Here is a 20,641-nt window from a genome sequence, read left to right on the forward strand (position 1 = left end):
CCCCTCTTATAACCGCCCACCATTACCCCACCAACCAACTACCAGGTGGAGTATTAAATTGAAATGGAAGTAATAAGACCGGGCAACTACACTCTGGCCTCACAGAACCCTGGTAAAAATCAAACAAGAGAGTATAAGTGATGATATTTTAACACTTTATCAAACTTTAACAATGCCAGGGGTGGCCAATGGATAAGAATGAAAGGCTGTATCTTTTTTAAAGGACTCACCTGAATTCTCAGTTTATGGAGAGTCGATTTCCCTTAATATATCCTGAAGCATCAGAGAAGCCTTCAGCAGCAATAACTAAAATAATAATAAAAGCCATCAGAATCAAGTAATGTTACAGACATCAGTGTTTGAGGAAAAAATCTCAATCTATACATTTGGTCATTCCCCCACCTTCCCCCCCCTCACTAATCATGAAGGGAAATAACTCAGGAAACAATGAATTTCCGCTGCAACACATGGGCTGGGGATATTCTTTACCAATAGGGAATTAAGGTCCCAAGACACTTATTTCGAAGACCAAAATTATGTTACTGTTGGCAAAGAGGCAAAACACATTTTCTTCCCTGTAGTAGAAATGCTTAATGGCTTTGAATTTAAACAAAGACCAGATATATACATCGCCCTCCCTGCCCCCACCAAGGTTTAGAACAAAAATCCCAGGCATTGCAAATTAACCTACATGAGCTCTTCTGGTCTTGTTCACTTTTTCCCTACTTAGTTCCTTTAACACGTCTGTGAAGGGGTCCTTTCTTGCTTCAACTGTTCCCACTTCATCCCCAGTTCTCCGAGGAACTGAAAACTGACTATTTAACACCTTATTCCACAGAAACCCAATTTGAAGCAGAGAATCACCATAATCAATTGTAGGAATCAACAAAATGAGCCAGCCACAGCTAATAAGCACAGTCTGAGTGAGAGCACAGATGAATCAATGAAACAGAGTAAACATCCAGATATAGAACTATCCCTATATAATCAGATCTGTGTAGGTAGGCATGTGAGACTAGTTAATAAATGGTGTTGGTTTGCTCTTTAAGAGGAAGGAAAAATATAGATCGCTCTTCATACTTACGATAAAAATAAGCTCAAAATAGAATTAGATGAATACTAGAAGAATGCATAGATGAATGGTTTTATAATATAGGGCTAGAAAGGGCCTTTCTTTTTAAACATGACATCATGACATTAAAATCTGAAACTATAAAAGGATTGAGATATTTGGCTGAGTACATTTTTTAATATCTCAAATATATGAATGGTAAAAACAAATCAAAAGTAAAAATGAGAACACTTGTATTTTGGTCACAAGGTAAAATAAGACACACTAGGTAAAATAGTTATATAAGAAATTTATAAAACGTTGCTATTCTTATGCAAAAAATGTTTTAAAAACCAGTAAGTAAATTAATACTCCCCTCAAAATGGACAAAGCAAATTAAAAAACTTTCTATAAGAAAGTTTACTCAACTATATTAATAATGAAAAAATTCAACTCTAGAACACTGAGACTTATTTAGCACCTGTCAAACTGACACTTACCAAAGATTGACAATAGCCAATGTTATAGACATATCTCATAATGTAGCCACTTAAGCAATTATGTCAGCATGTAAAATAGCATACTCTTTGACCCAGCAATTCTATTTCTAAATAAGTTACTCAAAGTAGGAAAACTGATATACATAGAATTGTTTATAATCATGAGAAAATAAGTAAATAAATGCCCTAAAGGTCCACAAATAGACATGTTAAATAAACTACATAGACACTGAAAAACTAGTTAGCATAATTATGCAAGAAGTCTGCTGGAAGGCTCATGGACTTTGATATTCAGCAAGGGCTGAAAATCAGCATAATATGCCCTGCTTTTGGCTGAATGGCTGAAGGCAATCCCCTAACCCAGTGGTCGGCAAACTCATTAGTCAACAGAGCCAAATATCAACAGTACAACCATTGAAATTTCTTTTGAGAGCCAACTTTTTAAAACTTAAACTATATAAGTAGGTACACTGTTATTAACTTAATTAGGGTATTCCTAAGGCTTAGGAAGAGCCACACTCAAGGGGCCAAAGAGCCACATGTGGCTCGCGAGCCGCAGTTTGCCAACCACGGCCCTAACCTGACCATCATTTTACTGTTTACCAAACTTTACCTTTAATATGCCTGTTTGCTTTGCTAAAGGGCAAATGTGTATTCTAGTAAATAAAAGCTAATGGGTCCGAGAATTCAGAGAGCCTCTCTGCTAGAGAGTAAGGTCTCCACCTGGCTCCCCCATACCTTCTAAGTTTATATGTCTTGTCTAGTGTATCCATTTGTGCGCAGCCCCTTCTCCAGACCTTGAACCCTAGCCGCAAATGGATGCAGTGTTCACAGGAGGTCTATATGTATTGTTATGAAAAGGCATCTATGATATACTTCTGAGTGAATAAAACAGGAAAATGACTGTAAACAGTTGATTCCATTTGTGTGTGTGTGCAGGTGTATGTGTGTGTGCATGAGAGAGAGAGAGAGAGAGGGAGAGAGAGTGTGTGTGTGTGTGTGTGTGTGTTTTCCTGGATGTCTAGAAGAATGTTTATCAAAATAGTTATGATTAGCCCTGATTATCAGAATTTTAGAGAATTTTTAGTTTGTTTATACTGTAGAATTTCATGTAATGAACCTGAATTTTTTCCCAAAGAATACGATTGAGCTATTTTTAAATCTCATGCTCAAATGTAAAGTGATAAACTGCATAGATTTCTCCTTTCCTTCTCTGTCAGCTTTTCTCGTACTTTAGTGAGGTTTGTGTCACACGTGTGCTTGGGGAGAACGCTGATTACAGAGCTCCCTTCCTGATCTGCGGGTCCTATTCACTCCTCAGGGCCACTTCATCATTGCCTTTGAGTTCCTAAGACATACTTGTATCCTTATTATAATTCTCTTTTTACTTAAGCTAGCTCAAGTTAATCTGTTACTTGTGACCAAAGGAGAACCAGTAATACAGTGCTACTTTTTATTTTCCACCTTCTCAAGCATTCCATCCCATTTGAAAACAGATGAACTGATCCTATCATCACATTAATGAAGATTTACAATGTCATGTACTGTTTACAACTACAGATGAAGTAATCGAAGCAAGAAGCACAAAGCTAGTATAAAAAGGCAAAAAAACTATTTCAAGAGACAGCCAAACTCCTTCTTGACTAATAAGAGAATTGGTGAAAAGAGTACTTGAATAATAAGAACAAAAGGGACATACTTGTCCAGATGAGCCATTTCTATGGTTAAAATATTCTCCATTATAATATTCTTAACCACCCCACAGATTTCTTTTTATTGGGTTATATTTATATGTGAAGAGCTTTTTTTATTTCTATTTGGACTATAAAATACAGAAATGTATTCCCATAATGGGACCCTTTATATTCAATTTATCTCTAGCAAACAAATATATTTTTCACATTGTCCTATTTTTATAGGTTCTGAAGTTCCATGTCATACATGAATCCTCATAACACCATAATTACAAACCTTGTTAAAGAACCATAATCCTTGTGGATGTGCAAATCCCTCTCTAGGTGTGTTGATGTAAAGTACAAATCTAGCTAATCCCCTGTCACCTCCTGGGGGCTCTCCCTGCCCCTCAAAATCTCCCTCGATGGTGATGGATAATGAACAAGAACCACTACCAATTTCAGAGAGGAGCAATCATGAGGCCTAAAGTATCTCTGTCTCCAGAGCGTAACTCAGACAACCCACCAGGCTACTAGGGCCAACCCTGTTCTGACCCCTCCTCAGTTCAAGGGGATCTTTCTCAATGGATGGACGGGGAGCCAGCCAAGTCCATATTTGAGGCTGAGATGTATTAGGATTTATGAGACCAAACACTGCATTTAGGGGAGGCAATAACACAATGGTTAAAAGTAAAATGATTGATCCTGGTTCTGTCATTTACCAGTCATTTGGGCTCGGGGTGCATTAGCTTCTCTGTACCTGTCTCCTCCTCTGTAGGAATGCCCAGCAAAAGGGCCGGTGTGAGGATAAAAGGAGATAATGTACCTAAAACAATGAAGAGTGCTCAACAGTCAAACTCGGTCTTGCTTGAGCTCCAGCTCAGTGGGAGCAGGGATGAAGCAGCCCATTGTTTGCTGCCTACAGAACCCGGGGACAGAATATGTCCCTGTGTAGAATAGTTAATACTTACAATGCTTATTTTAAACATGACCCTTCCAATTAAATAGAAGGTTCCAGGAGTTTGTTAAAAGAACCTTGCCTTAAATTAGAGTAGCCTTCTCCAGATCATCAAAGAATAAATCATTTGGCAGCTCCCACATTGTACCTTTTCTGGAGTATTTCAAGAAGCATAGATGTGACCAAAAAAACACCAAAAGCTATTGGCTAAAACACCTATCATCAACACCAGGACATTAGGGCGGGACTTTACTTCTGCATCCCAGGTCACCTCCTACTTGCTTGGGAAGCTTAAACACACTTCTCAGAGTCCCAGATCACTGGCCACCAGAACAAAGATGGTAATACTCAACCATTTCAGATGTGGAAATGAGAGAGTATAGGTTAAGTTCTTAACACAGTGCCTGGAGCCCAGTAAGTGTCCAGTAAATGGTACATCTACTATCAACTATCATCTTAACCATATTGAAGAGAGAAAAAATAATGTGATTAAGAACACACAAGGCACTTCCTCGCAGTAAGGGTGTTATGGACTCTTGATTTCCACACTTCACTTAGCATGATCCCCACAGTAATGAGGGGCCAAGCTGAAGGGAACCCGAGGCAGCAAGGGGGTCTGGAGCTATACAGGGCCTGCATGAGGCATGTGGCTGAAATCTCACATTGTGGTACAGGTCCCAAGCAACCAAAAACACATTTGCCCGAGGATTTCTTCAAAAGGCAGGGGAGGGTGCAACACCACATTTGAGCTTTGCCCTAACACCATCTGCACAAGCATAAAAATCAGAAGATGGGCCCATGTGGGCATCATCTCAAGGGATTTTGCTGCCCAAAGTTAACAACAGTGCTTTTATAACATAAGGCCAATTGAAGGAGAAAAAATAATCCACTACATTTAGCTAAATCAATAAGCCAAGAATACCATTCTTAGCTTGAAGTTATCATTAACGTTTGACATATTACTAATCCCTCGAAATCATAAAATCTAATAAGGAAAGAAATAAACCAGCTAGTGCTTCAGTGGCTAAAGATAGAAAGAACCAGAGAGAGAAAACAGGAAGAATTTTTAAAACAAAATTCTCCCAATTTTCTCCAACTTCTACCATTTGCCAATGGTAAATGGTATTTTCTCAGAAACCTTGAGAAATTTCCCACTGAAAGTACTAGTACAGCTGAACGATTGCTATCCAGCTCTGCTAGGTCTGAAGCTCTCTGATTCCAAGGGGAAACGTCCAATTCTCATTTCCTGGCTTCTGTTTCCTGATTTCCCAGCTAGAAGCTGGGTGCTAGGAACTGGGCCCAAAGGAAGCTCAACAAAGCACAAGCTTGAGGCACCAATGCCCAAGGCCTTCGGAGGTGAGAAGTAATATGCCACCTTAGCCTTTGCAGGGCCAGGAGAAGAGCGCCAGAGACCCCTCTGGAGTCCTCTCAAGGCAGCATTCCAGCTAAGGAGGAATTAGGAGGTGTTACAGGCAAAAATAATAATAAAAAAATAAATTCTCTTATAAATGTGGGAAATGCTGGTTCAAACAAAATTAAGGAGTTTCTTTAATGCAGAACATTTTAGACACTTCAGTATGATAATGTTGATGATGAATAAATGGCTCCTGCCTTATGTGTACAGATTTCTTTACTTTCAGGGTCTATGTCTTGGGACAAGTGCCGCACACATCACTTTGGGGGCAAAAAATAATGTTATAATTAGTTCTTTTGTACAAAAGAGTATTGAAGGCTCACTGTGTCCCACTACATTCACAATTACATAACTTAGCCCAAAGCCCCTAAGACAGTGGTTCTCAACCTTCCTAATGCCGCGACCCTTTAATAAAGTTCTTCATGTTGTGGTGACCCCCCAACCATAAAATTATTTTCGTTGCTATTTCATAACTGTAATTTTGCTACTGTTACGAATGGTAATGTAAATATCTGATATGCAGGATGTATTTTCATTGTTAGAAACTGAACATAATTAAAGCATAGTGATTAATCACAAAAACAATATGTAATTATATATGTGTTTTCCAATGGTCTTAGGCGACCCCTGTGAAAGGGTCGTTCGACCCCCAAAGGGGTCGCGACCCACAGGTTGAGAACCGCTGCCCTAAGAGATCAGTCAGTGGTGCCATGTTAGCACAAAGTAGTGCGAACTGGTTTACTAGGAGGACAAGAGAAATGATAGAACTACACCGCCTTACTTCGCTCCGTCTTTATGTTTTTCACACCTGGGAAAACAGAGATGCTGTTAATTCCTCCTTGTTCTATACCTCAGTTTCCCTTCCCTCAAAATTTTAAACACACTTATAATAAAACGCAATTAGTAATGTGGGTGACTAGAATGTAAGCTTCATGAGAACAGGAACTATACTTAGTACAGGACAGCCCCAGCCCTTAAACAGTGTGGGTACAAGAATGCCCCATAAATATTTGAAGATGTGAATAAAGGAATCAATAAATAAGTTTATGTAGGTGTACCATTAACTCATTTTATAAACTGGCCAAAATATATATTCTACAGTCTTTTAGGTTGATTTTGAAATGCTCATTCTAAAGCAATTCATCTTTCTTTTTCTCAAAAAGTGTTATTTTTTCTATTTCACTCCCATCATAATCTCCCATCCTTTGCAACTCCACCACCACTACCCGCTCTCCCCTCCCCCCCTCCCCCCCCCCATACACACACACAAAGGTATTTCTTCTTATGACTTCTGGGTTAGAAGGAAATTTCTGTCTCTAGACCTAGTACCATATTCAGTACATTATCACAGCCAATTATTTTCAATAAAAGCCAAATTAACTAACATTCAAAAGACTAGGAATTTCAATTAATCAGAACTACACAGCAGTTCTCCTTTGGGAGAAGGAAGAAGAAACACATTTATCTTCTAGAAAGCAACTATACACAAATAAGCTTTTATCACCAGTTTGCTGCAAAAGGCAACTAAGCATGGAATACAGATATCAAGAAATACTCTATACCATTAATTTGAATATTCTGAACAGAACGTTTAAAATAACCCTGAGAGCCCTGGCCAATGTTGATCAGTGGTTAGAGCGTTGACCCTTGCACCAAAGGGTCGCAGGTTCGATCCCCAGCCAAGGTCGGGGCGCATGCCGGAGGCAACCCAATCGATATTTCTCTTTCTCCTCTGTCTCTCTCCCCCTCCCTTCCTCCTTTCCATTCTCTCTGAAAAGCAATGGGAAAAATATCCTCGGGTGAGGGTTAACAAAAAACAAACCAAAAAACCCTGAGATGTTGCAACATCGTCAAATGAACTAATAAAAATGTTTTTTGCTAAACCCAATTCACTATGAAAATCTGACAACACATTTTAGAAAAATTTGCAACTGTTGTTTGTTTAAGGGAAGGGGGTGAGAATAACAAGGAAATACTGCTCGAATTTGGTCATTCGGAAAAGTCAGTAAAATAGATTTTCCCCACCACCATGCCTCCTACAAAGCAGGTAGTGGCCAGGGTGTTCCTATTTGCAGTCCTCCTGTTTTGCTTGGGCTATATTTCCATCTATTGCAGCTTTCCGGCCCAGTCCCAGCTGTGTGCCAGCTCCCTCCACCACTGGAGTAAACAGGCTAGGAAGTCGGCTGAGTTGTATCCTTGGCTCCCAAGGATATCCAGGACTGCTACCTTACCTCCCACCTGCCCTGCCCCAGCATCCTGTGCCCCAGCAGCACCGAGTCAGCACTCCTTGAACCATGCACCCTCTGAGTTCTTCCCCTGCAGTGGCCTTTGACCTCTAGTCTCCTATGCCTAAAATGGCCTTTCTGCACAATTGTCATGATGTATGTGTCCAAACCCATACATAGTAATGTACAACACCAGGAGTGAGCCACGCTGCAAACTACAGACTGCGTGATGATGCTGTGTCAATGTAAGTACATCAATTGTAACAAATGCACCACTTAGGTGTGGAATGTCGACAGTGGGGAGGCTTTGCATGTTTGGAGAATGGGCATATGGGAACTGTCCATACTTTCTGCTCAATTTTGTTTTGAGTCTAAAACTGCTTTAAAAACAAAATCTTAAAAATTATAAACAAACAAAATGTTAAAAATTCCATTCAAAAAACATGAGCAAGAAGTGAAGGGTGAACCTGGGCCAGTGTGGCTCTGTTGGTTGGGCGTCGTCCTGTGTACCAAAAGGTTACTGGCTTGATTCCCAGTCAGGGCACAGTCAGGGTTGTGAGCTTGATCCCCCAGTAGGAGGCGTACAGGAGGCAGGTGTTCTGCTCTCACATGGAAGTTTCTGTCTCCTTTTCTCTCTCTCTAAAAACAAAAACAAAAAATGAAAGAGAGAGAGAGAAGGAAAGAAAGAGAAAGAAGTGAAGGGTGAGATACAGCAATGCAGGAGCCCCCCAGACACCGAAGCCAGAGAACCTCCTCATGGGGCCCTGTCTTTGCAGGGCAGAGCCTGAGGAGAAGCTTCGAGTGAGACAAGGTGGGCTTGGCTCTAGGAAGCAGCGATGGAGGGCCTGAGGTCCTCGTGGCCAGCTAGAACCATCACTTGCATATACCAGAGTTGTCAGGTTGAACAGCGGCTGCCCATGCAGACCTCCAACCTGCTAGAACAACCCTGAGAAGTTACATCCTCCACTTCTATTCTCACTGCCACCTCCACCTTGAATGTGAAGGCTACTCCCCCATGCCAGTACCTGGAGAACTGCTCCTACAGTGAAAGAAACTATCCAGCCAAAGATCATGCGGAGAGAATATGACTTCCTCAAGGGGTGAACCACCTGGTTTCCCTGACCAGTGGGAAATGCATCACCTGTAATGGAATGCCCCGGGACTGCAGCCAGGAGAGGGAGCAGGCATCCTGTTGAGGAGACATGTTAACCCCCTGTGAGTGTGCATCAGGGCTCCCTCCTCCAGCACCTAGAGCAGCGGTTCTCAACCTGTGGGTCGCGACCCCTTTGGCAGTTGAAAGACCCTTTCACAGGGGTCGCCTAAGACCATCCTGCATATCAGATATTTACATTACGATTCATAACAGTAGCAACATTACAGTTATGAAGTAGCAACGAAATAATTTTATGGTTGGGTCACAACATGAGGAACTGCATTTAAAGGGCCAGCAGGTTGAGAACCACTGCCCAGAGCCTGGCTGCCTGAGTGCTGTGAACTAACACATGACCACATAAAAGCAATGGCAAGAAAGAATCCAGGAGCACCATGAAATTCTATCAGACTCTGAAACAGATATCACAAACAAGAACACGGGGTCCTGTGGGAAGATGGTTTGGCTAATCAAGGACAAATGAGCTACTCAGGTATACATAATGTGCAAATCAGGGACTTATTTTTTATAAATGAGGACCTGTCATCACTTGATTCTGATTAGCAGCTAGTGTATCCTTCAAAGCTCCTCTTTCAAGAGCAATTTTGCTGCCATAGTATCTCTTACTATGTGCAATCTTATCTTCATAAATTGCCACCTGGTATGTTTTCCAAAAGGCTAAATCCTTCTTCTCTTTCCTCATCCAGTCAATGGTTTTGATACATTTCATTCAAAACTGAATCCCCTACCCACCCAACAAACAGTTCTTTTGTCACTGAAACTTCCTCCTCCTCTCAGGACATTTTGGAATATTCATTCTCCTTAGCCATATGTCTCCTTCTTTCTGTCCCCGATCTGTCATTACAAGATTCCCCTTTTCCAAGCAGCCTCCCTACCCATGGTTGCCCCTTCTCTTGCCATTCCCTGAATTTTCTTGGGTCATGTAGATTTCTGCAGAACATGGCAATTCATTATATCATGCTATAGACCTTCTAATGCTGGTTCCACATGACAACAACAGGTAAGGCATACTCAAGTGCCCAGCACAGAGCCTACTGCTGGGTCACCCAAGGCCAGTAGCATGCTGGTCCCCTTACACTCCAGCTGGGTGAGCATGGGCAATGCGGGTCCTCTGAGCCTCACTTCACCCCATAAGAGGCTGGAACACCTCCCTAACTTCAGTAAAGACCTGGGGTAAAATATGCCTGCAACAGATACTGACCTTTTTCTCCTCCCCATGCGTGATCATTTGGCTCTCTAACTGGAACAAAATCTCAGTGAGAGCAAGGTAAGACACTCCTTCCCTTATTCCTTCTAGGCAAGTTCACAGTATGAAAGAGCCAAGAGATGGTTTTAAAATAACGCTTTCTAGTTAATGGCCAAGTTACCTTCAGGTGATAGGGTTTCACAACTTTTCTGCACAACTTCATTCACCATAAAACATTCTGATATGTACAAAATATAGGGAACATTATAATGAACCTTAAAGTACTCATCCAGCTTCAATGATCAACTGATAACCAGTCTTGCTTCATCCAGGCCTCCCTCTTACTTCTTCCCTAGTCTTCACTGGAGATTATTTTGAAGCAAATATCAGATAGTATACCATCTATAATAATAAAAGTGTAATATGCTAATTAGACCAGACATCCTTCCAGACGTCCTTCTGTGATGAAGCTGTGATGAAGCCGGGGCTGCAGCGGTGGGATTGAGGCAGCCCCTGCAGCTGCAAGGCAGGGATCCAGGCAGCCCCCCCCCCCGCCCTCCCCCCCCCCCTACCCTCCCTACCCTCTGTCTGCCAGGGAGGGATCCAGGCAGCCGCCCCCAGCTGTGAGGGAGGGATCCAGGCAGCTGCCCCCAGCTGTGAGGGAGGGATCCAGGTAGCCACTGCAGCTGTGAAGACCTACTCTTACACGATTTTTGTGCACTGGGCCTTAGTTTCAATATAAATATGTTATGAAGCTAGTATTTTTAATCAGAAAATGTATAATAAAGCTGCTTTCACTTGGAAAAAGGTAAAATTCTATGTCTATCAAATAAAGTTACGACCACCTCCATCTCTGTTTCCCATTGCACGCAGGATGCAGGTGACCCAGGACCGACTCAGCAGGGAAGAGTTAGGATTCCTGGAGCACAGGAGCTGGCTGGCTGCAGGCAGGACGTTGCCCACCCATCCCTGAGACCTCTGCTTCAAGGAGGAACCCAGGGGCCTGAGGGCTCTGAGGCTCCCCAGCTGGTTTGCTTGGGCATGACTAGGACTTTCTAGTTCCCTGTTCGATTTCCATGTCATCCCCAGCACCAGCTTCACTACCCAGAGTAACTTTGATTCCACTTGCTCTTTATCAAAAACAGAATGAATAAATACATATTCAATAGCAAAGTCTTTTCCAGGAACAGGTCTCCTCCCTATTACCCTTGTATTAAAAAGAAAAAAAAATGCAGGTGGCCAGAGGCCTGAGGGGAGGGGGTGTCTTCCCAGAGGGATCACTGCTGTCCTTGCTAAGGTAACCATGAAATCATTTAAAATTATTTTGGACCAAATCATAATTCAAATATAAAGCTACCTGGGAATTGTTCAAATTACCTACCTCACTGTGGGCTTGGGTTCTCTATGTCCATCCTACCCAATGTTAAAGCTAGCCATGTGTGCCTGGAGAGCACTTGTACAAAATATAGGGAACATTATAATGAACTAATCCGAATGGAGAGATGCACAGAGTGCCAAGTCCACAGATTTCAAAGACTTAATACACCCCCCCCCCCCAAAAATGTAAAATACCTCAATAACATCCTTTAAATTTTGAAATGTTCACACTTTGAAAATATATATTTAAATGAATTTCACCTTTTTAAAATGCAGCTACTAGAGAATTTAAACTATGTGTCTCGTATTATAGTTCCAGTACGATGCTTCTCCAGATTCTAATTCCTTTCCACAACAGCCTAACTGTGTTTGCTGTCAACCCACCATAACTGGAGCTGTTTGATGTCAACCCTAGAGCTACAATCCTCTTGGACTTCTTTTTTGAATTATTTTGTATGCCTCCTCTAACGGTTCCTGCCAATTCCATTAAGATTTAAATATTTAATTTTAGTGTTCCAGGAAGACACTCATGGCTACCTTGAGCATAAAACATCACATAACCACCAGATAGACCCCTTCAGACTGAGAGTCAAAATGTTTAACTGCTAGGCTATTAAAAAAGCGACTCACAATCTATATTTTTATTTACTTTTTTTTTTATTATTCATCCTCACCTGAAGTTATTTCTTCCATTGCTTTTCACGTGCCCCAACCAGGGGCAGGGAGTGAATTGCAACCCAGATACATGCCCCCTGGACCAGGAATCAAACCTGCAATCCCTCAGTGCACAGGCTGATGCTCTAACCACTGACCCACACTGGCCCAGGCCCCAATCCATATTTTTAATCTCACAATCAGAATGTGATAAAATTTATTCTGGCTGTTACAACCTTAGGTGTTAGAATTTCACTATGCAGCTGAGGAAATATTCAAACCCACATTTCTGCTACAAGAGGAAGGAGGGTGGGGCCTGCTCCATAAACTGGGAGGAGAGCCATTCACCTACCTATCCATTTCCAGTGGATGAAATAATGAACATCTGATGAATTGAGGATTCAACACTGACTTTTGAAAAAGGGAAAGTCAAACATTACACCTGACCTCTGAGGGATGGTGGACCTTCAGGGTGCTTCCACCTGCCTTTTCCTAATGGCCAGCAGGGATCAGAATAAGGGAGAAGAACCTGGTTTTTTTTTTAAAAAAAAAAAAAATGACTCCATGAAAACTGATGAAGTAAAACCTCCATTATCTGGCCCAATGCTACCCAAAGGGTGCGCTGCCCACAGCCAGTTCCTGATTGGTCTGCAATAATACAAGTACAGAAACTGCAAGCAAACATTTGGAAAATTTTATAGCAATTTGACAAAGTTATTTATGATGATCAAATTAAATTTTTTTTAAAGTCTATTTTGTATGTCTTTTTTTCAAAAAAAAAATTTTATTTTTATTGAATATCACAAAAGTGTGTTAGCCCCCAAAATTAGAAACCAAATACCTGGCCATTCCTTTCAGAAACACTAGAACAAGACACCAGAATCCTCAATTTTCTCGTGGGCTCACTCCCTATTTATAGGAACTGGGGCCACGGGTAACAAAAGGCTAAAGGAAACTGCGTCCGTACATTTTTAGAAAGAAGAAAAGGACCACTGCGGGGGGTGGTAAAACAGAACTATTTCCACGGGGCAGTCGGGATTAGGATCTATCATGGTGTAATAATTTTACATCTACAACCACATATTTCTTCTATTATAAAACACCATGGGTTAGAAACCACATTGTAATATAATGTAGTGTTGATGGGTCCCGATTTAAGAAATATTCAAATATATACAAATTAAAGTTCTTATGAACAATGATTATACCTCAATTAAGCAAAAATGTCAAGTGTTAATTACACACACACACACACACACACACACACACACACACACTAAATAACTGTGCTTTTTAAACGCCTTTCACCAAGTTTAGGTGAAAATGTCTAGGTGAGTAAGGAATTGTAAGCACCAACCATGAGTGGTTCTGTGGGACAGGAAATTGAAGAGGCCCAAAGAATCCACAGTTGAGATGGGAAGAGAGATGGCTTCCAAAGTATCCAGGAGTGGAGAGTTGAGCAGTTTAAGGGTCAAATGACTCACATGACAGTCATTTCAGTTACATTCAGTCTTAAAACTCCTTTCTTCACTTTGGCCAGGCAGAGGAGGGGCTCCGGAGAAGGCTCTGTCCTCCCTGTGCCCTTGACCAAAGGTTAGGGGTCTGGGAGCAGAGCCAGGCAGCCGCACTCGCACCCTGCTTTCCCAACCATCTGGCTCAAGCCCGGAGGCTGCTTCCCTTCTAAGCCTTGTATCCTCATTTGTAAAAAGGGTTAACAATGCCTCCCTCCGGGGTTATGCAGAGGGTTGGTTTTGTTTTAACAAGATCCAGAGATTTGAGCAAGCTGTAGCTGAAGGGAAGGAGAAACAGTGACCCAGGAAGGAGATGGGTTTCTGGAGATGGAGGCTTGGAGGAGATTCTTCCACCTAACTCTTCCCTCTAACTGCAGGGAGAGAGGGGGAAGCTGGGCAGGTGGCAGCTCTGTTTTCCGTGTGAGCTGGGAGGAGAGTTCTCTATGAAAGTGGGTGTGGAGGGAAGGTGGAGTGAGGGCACTGAAAGCAGGGGTCGTCAAACTACGGCCCGCGGGCCACATGCAAATACAAATATTGTATTTGTTCCCGTTTTGTTTTTTTACTTCAAAATAAGATATGTGCAGTGTGCATAGGAATTTGTTCATAGTTTTTTTTTAAACTATAGTCCGGCCCTCCAACGGTCTGAGGGACAGTGAACTGGCCCCCTGTTTAAAAAGTTTGAGTACCTCTGACTTAAACTGAGATGAGAGTCTATATGCTGCCCAGAGGAACCTGAGCATGTGGACCAGGGCCCCTAAAAGGATGTCACATGGGAAGAGGACCAAACCAAGGTAGGGGGGGAGAATGTGTGTGGGCATCGGTCCCTAAATGGTGCCCTCAAAGGAGGCCATGTGGCTTTCATTCTCGAAGGCTGGGACGAAGGGCACTGGGAGCTCGGGTCCCTTCAGAGGACGAGGAGTAGAGAAGTGAAAGCAGGGGAGCCTAACAGAGTGAGAGGACAAGGAAGAGTTTCGACAGGGCGGTTTCAGCGAGGTCAAAGAACAGGAAAGGGGTGCAAACAGGGGGGTGCAATCAGGGTGAACAAAAGACGTCAAGAGGGGCACAGTATCTGGGGAAACCACACCTCCTCACTCAGGGTGTGGTTATGAAAACTGAAAGGCAAGGCCTTAACAGAGTCAAAGGTCAATTTAGGGGCTGGGTGGTAATGGGTTCACCAGCAGGGGCGCTGCAGCTGCCAGCGAGGAGCAGAGAGCCTGGGAGTGCAAAGGTCCCACTCAGGGCATCCGCTCCAAGGTGAAGCCAGGCACTGGCCAGGAGAGATAGGGAGGGGCGCCGCAGGAGCTGATGGACGCACAGGGAGGGCAACTGAGGGGTCATGATGGCGACTCAGGTGCCCACATGTCCCTCCTCCAGACCTGAGGGCCCCTGGGCATGTGGGCGAGAGAACAGCTCCACAGGGAGTGGGCCAGGGCAGGGGCTCAGAAAGGCAGGTGCCAGGAACATAGTCTGGAATGAGCATGTTGGGAAGCAGTATTCTGGGCTCAAGTTTTGTCACTGACAGAACTTTCAGCTACTAGGACTAGGTACTACCTTTTCATGTATTTCCAGGACTCTGGCTGGTACCACACATACTGGGATAGAAAAGCTAGGCAGAGAGTAGATGTAGAAGGCTCCATTTAAGGGGGGGAATTCAAGGCACCTGCCAGCTGAGTACTTCCCTTGAGAAAAACGGCTGTGTTCCCAAGCCAGAGAGCCTGGAAGGAAGAGCATAACTTATAGAACTAGGAGAAAAGCAGGCACCTATTAGGTTCCTACCAGGTGCCAGGCACTCCATGGAGCAGCTCACATATCAGCATGTTAGACACAAGGAGAATGAAAGATGGTCTCCCGTATCTGCCCTGCCCTTGAGAATAAAAAAAGAAGAGTTTACAGTATACTCAGAGACCTGAGACACATCAACCAAAAGCAATGGCTACTTAGTATTAAAGCATTATTAGGTGTCATAGTGGTTTCGCTTGTTTGTAGGGATGATAATTATGGTTTTTGAAGAGCCCGAGTCTTTTAGAGTTGCATGCTGAAAAACATACAGCTAAAATGTGATGTTGAAGATTTATTTCAAAGTAATCAAGTGGAGAAAGGGGTTCTAGATAAAACAAAATCAAGTATTAATTATCATGTATTAATAATTATTGAGGTGGTGTGATGGGTACATGGTGCTCATCTTAGTCTTCCATGTTAGTCTTTCTACTTCTGCAGATGTTTGCAATTTCCGATCAAGAGACAACAGGAAGGTAACATACAATGTTTTTAACATAATTGTATTAGTATGTTAACATTACTGCAACAAACTCAAAACTGTGTGTTTAAATGATGAAGAGGCTTAAGGCTTTAAAAGGTAGACTGGCAGGTCCATAGGGATAAAGTCTTGGAAGTTTTCGAAAGAAGCAAGACTAGCTGGCTGTGGGCACATGCAGTCACGCTTGAGAAGGTCCAGGAACTACATCTACCCAAACAGTGTGTCACCTTGACATCGAAGGTCGGCACCTTCCCTCTGATGACACAAAGTAAGTTTGACTGACTTCACAGGCGTGATAGGCAACAGACTACTGTCATGCTTTGTTGCCCAGTTGAAGGATTAACTAACAGAAAGGTGCCAGGTGTCAGGCTCATCTCCCGAGCACCCTCAGTGTGACTGGCATCCCCCCTTTTAAAACCAGCAGAGGAATGGCAATAAGCCCAGAAAAGAAAACAGCTAATACCTGCTCTGAAAGTTTAACAGCCGATAATGTTGATTTGATAATCACCAACCTCCCTCACTTCCATGAGACCCACACCGTGAACATGTTGAGTACAGCTGAGTCAGAAGGTGAATCTCAAGGAGTAAGAGTCAAGGGTAAAAGACACAACTACCACTCCTACACCCACACACACAAATCAAACTCTGAAGGGCTTACACACTACCACTCTGGGGAGGATTTGCTTAAGCCAGTGGTTCTCAGCCAGGAAGATTTTGTCCTTCAGGGGACATTTGGTTTTATTTGAAGACATTTCTGATGGTCACAACTGGCATCTGATTATTAGAGGTCAAGGGTGGCTGCTTAACATACTCCAGTGTATAGGATAGACCCACAACAAAGAATTATCTGGCCTAAATGTCAATAAGCTAAAGTCCAGATGCTCTTGCTCAAGGAAGTCAAATTCAGTGCTAAGGGAATATTCAGACTTGTTCAGAGAAAGAGGGAGTGAGGGGGACAGGAAACGAGGGATAGAAATGACACTGCCTTTTAAAAGTATTATTCATATATTTCTACCGATGTTCTCTCACCAGATGTGGTGTTTGATGCCATGCCCTCTGGTGTAGTTCCTATTGTGCCCACTCACTAAAGGGACCAGACCCATGAGAGACTAATTGCCAAGACCAATATTTGCTTCTTTTCCAACGGCCATATTTACCCAAGATTATTCTGCTCTTGGTGAACTGGGAACCAACTGGCTGTTGACACACTTGGAAAAGAGCCAAGGAATAGTCTGGCACCTTTTTCCATGGGCAGCAGTGGGGACATGTGGTCCAAGAAGACCAGTCTCTAAAAACCACGTAAGCTTTTGGACAGAACCACTTTGAAAACAAGTTCTTATCAACAGGGCAATCCTGTTAACATTTTTGACTAAAGAGTCTGGAGAAGAGGAAAGAGAAGAGCAGTGGCATAAGGAAAAGCACACAGAGCCGGTAGGAAGGAAGAAGGAAGAAGAGAGAACAATGATCATAAAAAATTCCGCAGTGCTTTGACCTGAAGAAGGCAGAAAGGAAAACAAACTCACAAGTAATTATTTCTCCACTGACTGTCATTTTTAAAACCAGATGACTGACCCTGAAATGTAACCCACAACTGACCTCCACGATGACCAATAGTAGCTTCTTATTAGAACTCTACTGTTGACATTCACATGTGTGGGGCGTTTACACAATACTGGTACCTGAAATTCAGCTGCACTATCACATTTCTCTCCTGTGCTGCAGAGTTTCTGTTTTCCACAAACCACAAACATTCAACTGTAGCCATAATTACCACCACCAAGTCCACCTGCTTACGTAAGATGCAAAGATTTCTGACTACAGGCTCCACCAACCTCCCATGTGAACTCCAAATGCTATCCTTTCAAGAATGCCTGGGCACCAAGGCATGTCTGAAAGGGCACCCTAATGTCCTGGCAATGCTGGGCACCAAGTGCTTGGGCTAATGGCCTGCCTCTGGTGGGAACTTTCTCAACCTCTCATCTCCTAGAAAGGAGCTGAGGCATTAGACCCAGAAGGTCAGGCCAGAGAGGCTTGCTCCAAGTGTCAATGGCACTGGGGTACAAAGGGTGGTGTCAGAGCAGACCGTTCGGTCCTCCCGTGAGAACACACACCTACTCTCTGGCCTGTAGTGGCTGAACAGTGACCCCTCCCCTCCGCAAAAGATATGTCCCTGTCTTTATCCATGGAACCTGTCAATGTGAACGGATTTGGGAAAAGTGTCATTGCATATTTACACCTGGATGTTGAGGATATTGAGATGCGATCACCCTGGATTGTAAGGTTGGCCCTAAATTCAATGAGAAGTGTCCTTATAGGAGCCTGAAGAGAAGGCCATATGAATAGAGAGGTATTTGTTTGAAGTAGCCACAAGGCAAGGAGTGCCTGGAGCCACTGGAAGTTAGAAGAGGTCAGGAATGAGCCCCCCTAGAGCAGTGGTTCTCAACCTGTGGGTCGCGACCCTTTGGGGGTCAAATGACCCTTTCACAGGGGTCGCCTAAGACCATTGGAAAACACATATATAATTACATATTGTTTTTGTAATTAATCACTATGCTTTATGTTCAATTTGTAACAATGAAAATACATCCTGCATATCAGATATTTATATTACGATTCGTAACAGTAGCAAAATTACAGTTATGAAGTAGCAACGAAAATAATTTTATGGTTGGGGGTCACCACAACATGAGGAGCTGTATTAAGGGGTCGCGGCATTAGGAAGGTTGAGAACCACTGCCCTAGAGCCTTCGGAGGGAACATGGCTCTTGCCAACACCCTGATTCTGCCTGACAGAATAAATTTCTGTTATGAATGAAGGGTAGCAAGATTTGCTACTCTGATATAATGATTATTTTGAGCTGTAAGCAAGTAAAAACAGCAAATTCAGGAAAAGGCTTTCTCAGAACTTCCCTTATCTGCCTAGAGATAAATCTTCCAAAGGAACTCAATTGTATAAATCACCTCCCAAGAGTTTTATCAACCAAGGAAGACTGAGTCATCTTGGAGGAGACCACAGATCAACACCACGCCCAGATGAACTTTTTCATAAACTATCATATCTCCCATCTCTTCTTCCAAGGGCCCATTCATCTTTCCTAAAAATTACTCTCCCCCGTCCCTTTTCCTTGTGAAGATGGTATTTAAGCTTGAATTTTAAAACTATATTTAAGCTTGAATTTTAAAACTACCTCTTAGAGTGCTTGTTTTGCTGGGCTATCTCCCAAGTACACATGAAGTAAACATGTTAATAAACTTCTGTTTTTCTCCTTAATATTGTTTTACAGAATGTCTCAGGTAAGAACACAGAAGGGTGGAGGGAAAATTGTTTTCCTCCCCTACATAACCCACCCCGTTTGTGATAAATGGTGAAGGCAGCCCTAGGAAACTGCTACATGGTCTAACTTTGGGCCTGTCCAGCCTCAGCCTCTCAGAACAGCCAGGTCGGGTTCACCTGGGCCTCCAGGTGCTCCTTCCTGCAGCCCCTGAGAGGTCAGGAGCATGAGGCTGGGAGACATGTCTCCAGCCCTGAGAGAACAGGCCAAGGATGTTTTCCCACGGCCGGGCTCTGGGGCATGGCCAAGAAAGTGTTTGTCTGCCATAGGCAGAGACCCACCCAAAAAAACAAGTGGTCTTTGAGGAAAAACAACCCAGCACCTGGTGGACCCTCTGATGAGTGGCTGTCATCGTCAACCACTCCTGCTGACATTGATTCAGCATTTCCCGGGAGCCACACTGTGCTTTCAACAACATGAAGAACTTTGATTTCATCATTCTCTATCTTTTCTTTAAATCACCGTCTCGTACATGGACATGCCTAAAAATAGCCTGCAGTGTTACACCTGAAACGAGATTACACTGTTGGCATGCATCCATGAGAAGTTTGCTCCAGGTCACTCGGCCAGTTGATGGACAAGCCAGAACCATGACTGAGAGCCGAGTCCAGAGCCCATGTCTTCAACCTCGTGCCCACACTCTACTCTAACTCCCCTGGGGCCATCAGGTCTGTGCCCTTCTCTCCAGCATGCTCCCTGCCAGGCGGTCCTGCCTCAGCCCCACTGTGGCAAGGACCACACCTCAGTCACTGCCCAGCCCCTTTTCTCCTGATCACCCACCGCTCCCTCCCCCCACACACACACACAAACACAAACACACTTAATGCAGTTGAATAATTAGGTACATAAAAATGCGAATACCTTGGATTAGGGGCTCTGAGAACTCAGTTCAATAGGGGATAGTGACATTTAAGCAAACAGTTACATCCTAAAAACTAGAAGGGAAAAGAAAAGAGGGAATTCTGGAGGTCCTAAGCCAAATGCCCCGTCCATAGCTAACAGTCCCCCATAAAGGCAAGCAGCTCACATTTAAGCTAGGTCCTGACGTTCTTTTTCAGATGCCACCGCCCTGGGGGAGGCTAACCACGCTGGCTCCAACCTCCTTCTGCTCACACCCACCCTCCCCTGCGGTTCCAGGAGTCCGTAGGTCAAAGGCTTAGAACCCTTTTCAGTGCTATCTTTTAGGGAAGTACTTTGACAATGTGTTTTAAACATCTTTAAATGTTCCTTCCCTGAACCACCACTAGTCACAATGAGGGATCTCTCATCAGTAAATAATCTTAGATGCAGAAGGCTTCATAGGAAGGGTGCTAAGTGTTCATGCTTTACTCA

The 20,641-nt window shown here is 43.2% G+C and overlaps 1 protein-coding gene across 1 annotated transcript in view; it reads right to left on the reverse strand.

The window, feature by feature from the left end:
- The window catches only part of TLN2 (talin 2), a 428,326-nt gene that overhangs the window by 246,301 nt on the left and 161,384 nt on the right, over positions 1–20,641 (reverse strand). The window contains exon 4 of the mRNA XM_081089528.1: positions 231–306. The gene's annotated coding sequence lies outside the window, so the exon portion shown is untranslated. The remainder of the gene's footprint in view (positions 1–230; positions 307–20,641) is intronic.

The sequence above is a fragment of the Myotis nattereri genome (genome assembly GCF_964212035.1).
Source record: "Myotis nattereri genome assembly, chromosome: 1".
Taxonomy (NCBI): domain Eukaryota; kingdom Metazoa; phylum Chordata; class Mammalia; order Chiroptera; family Vespertilionidae; genus Myotis; species Myotis nattereri.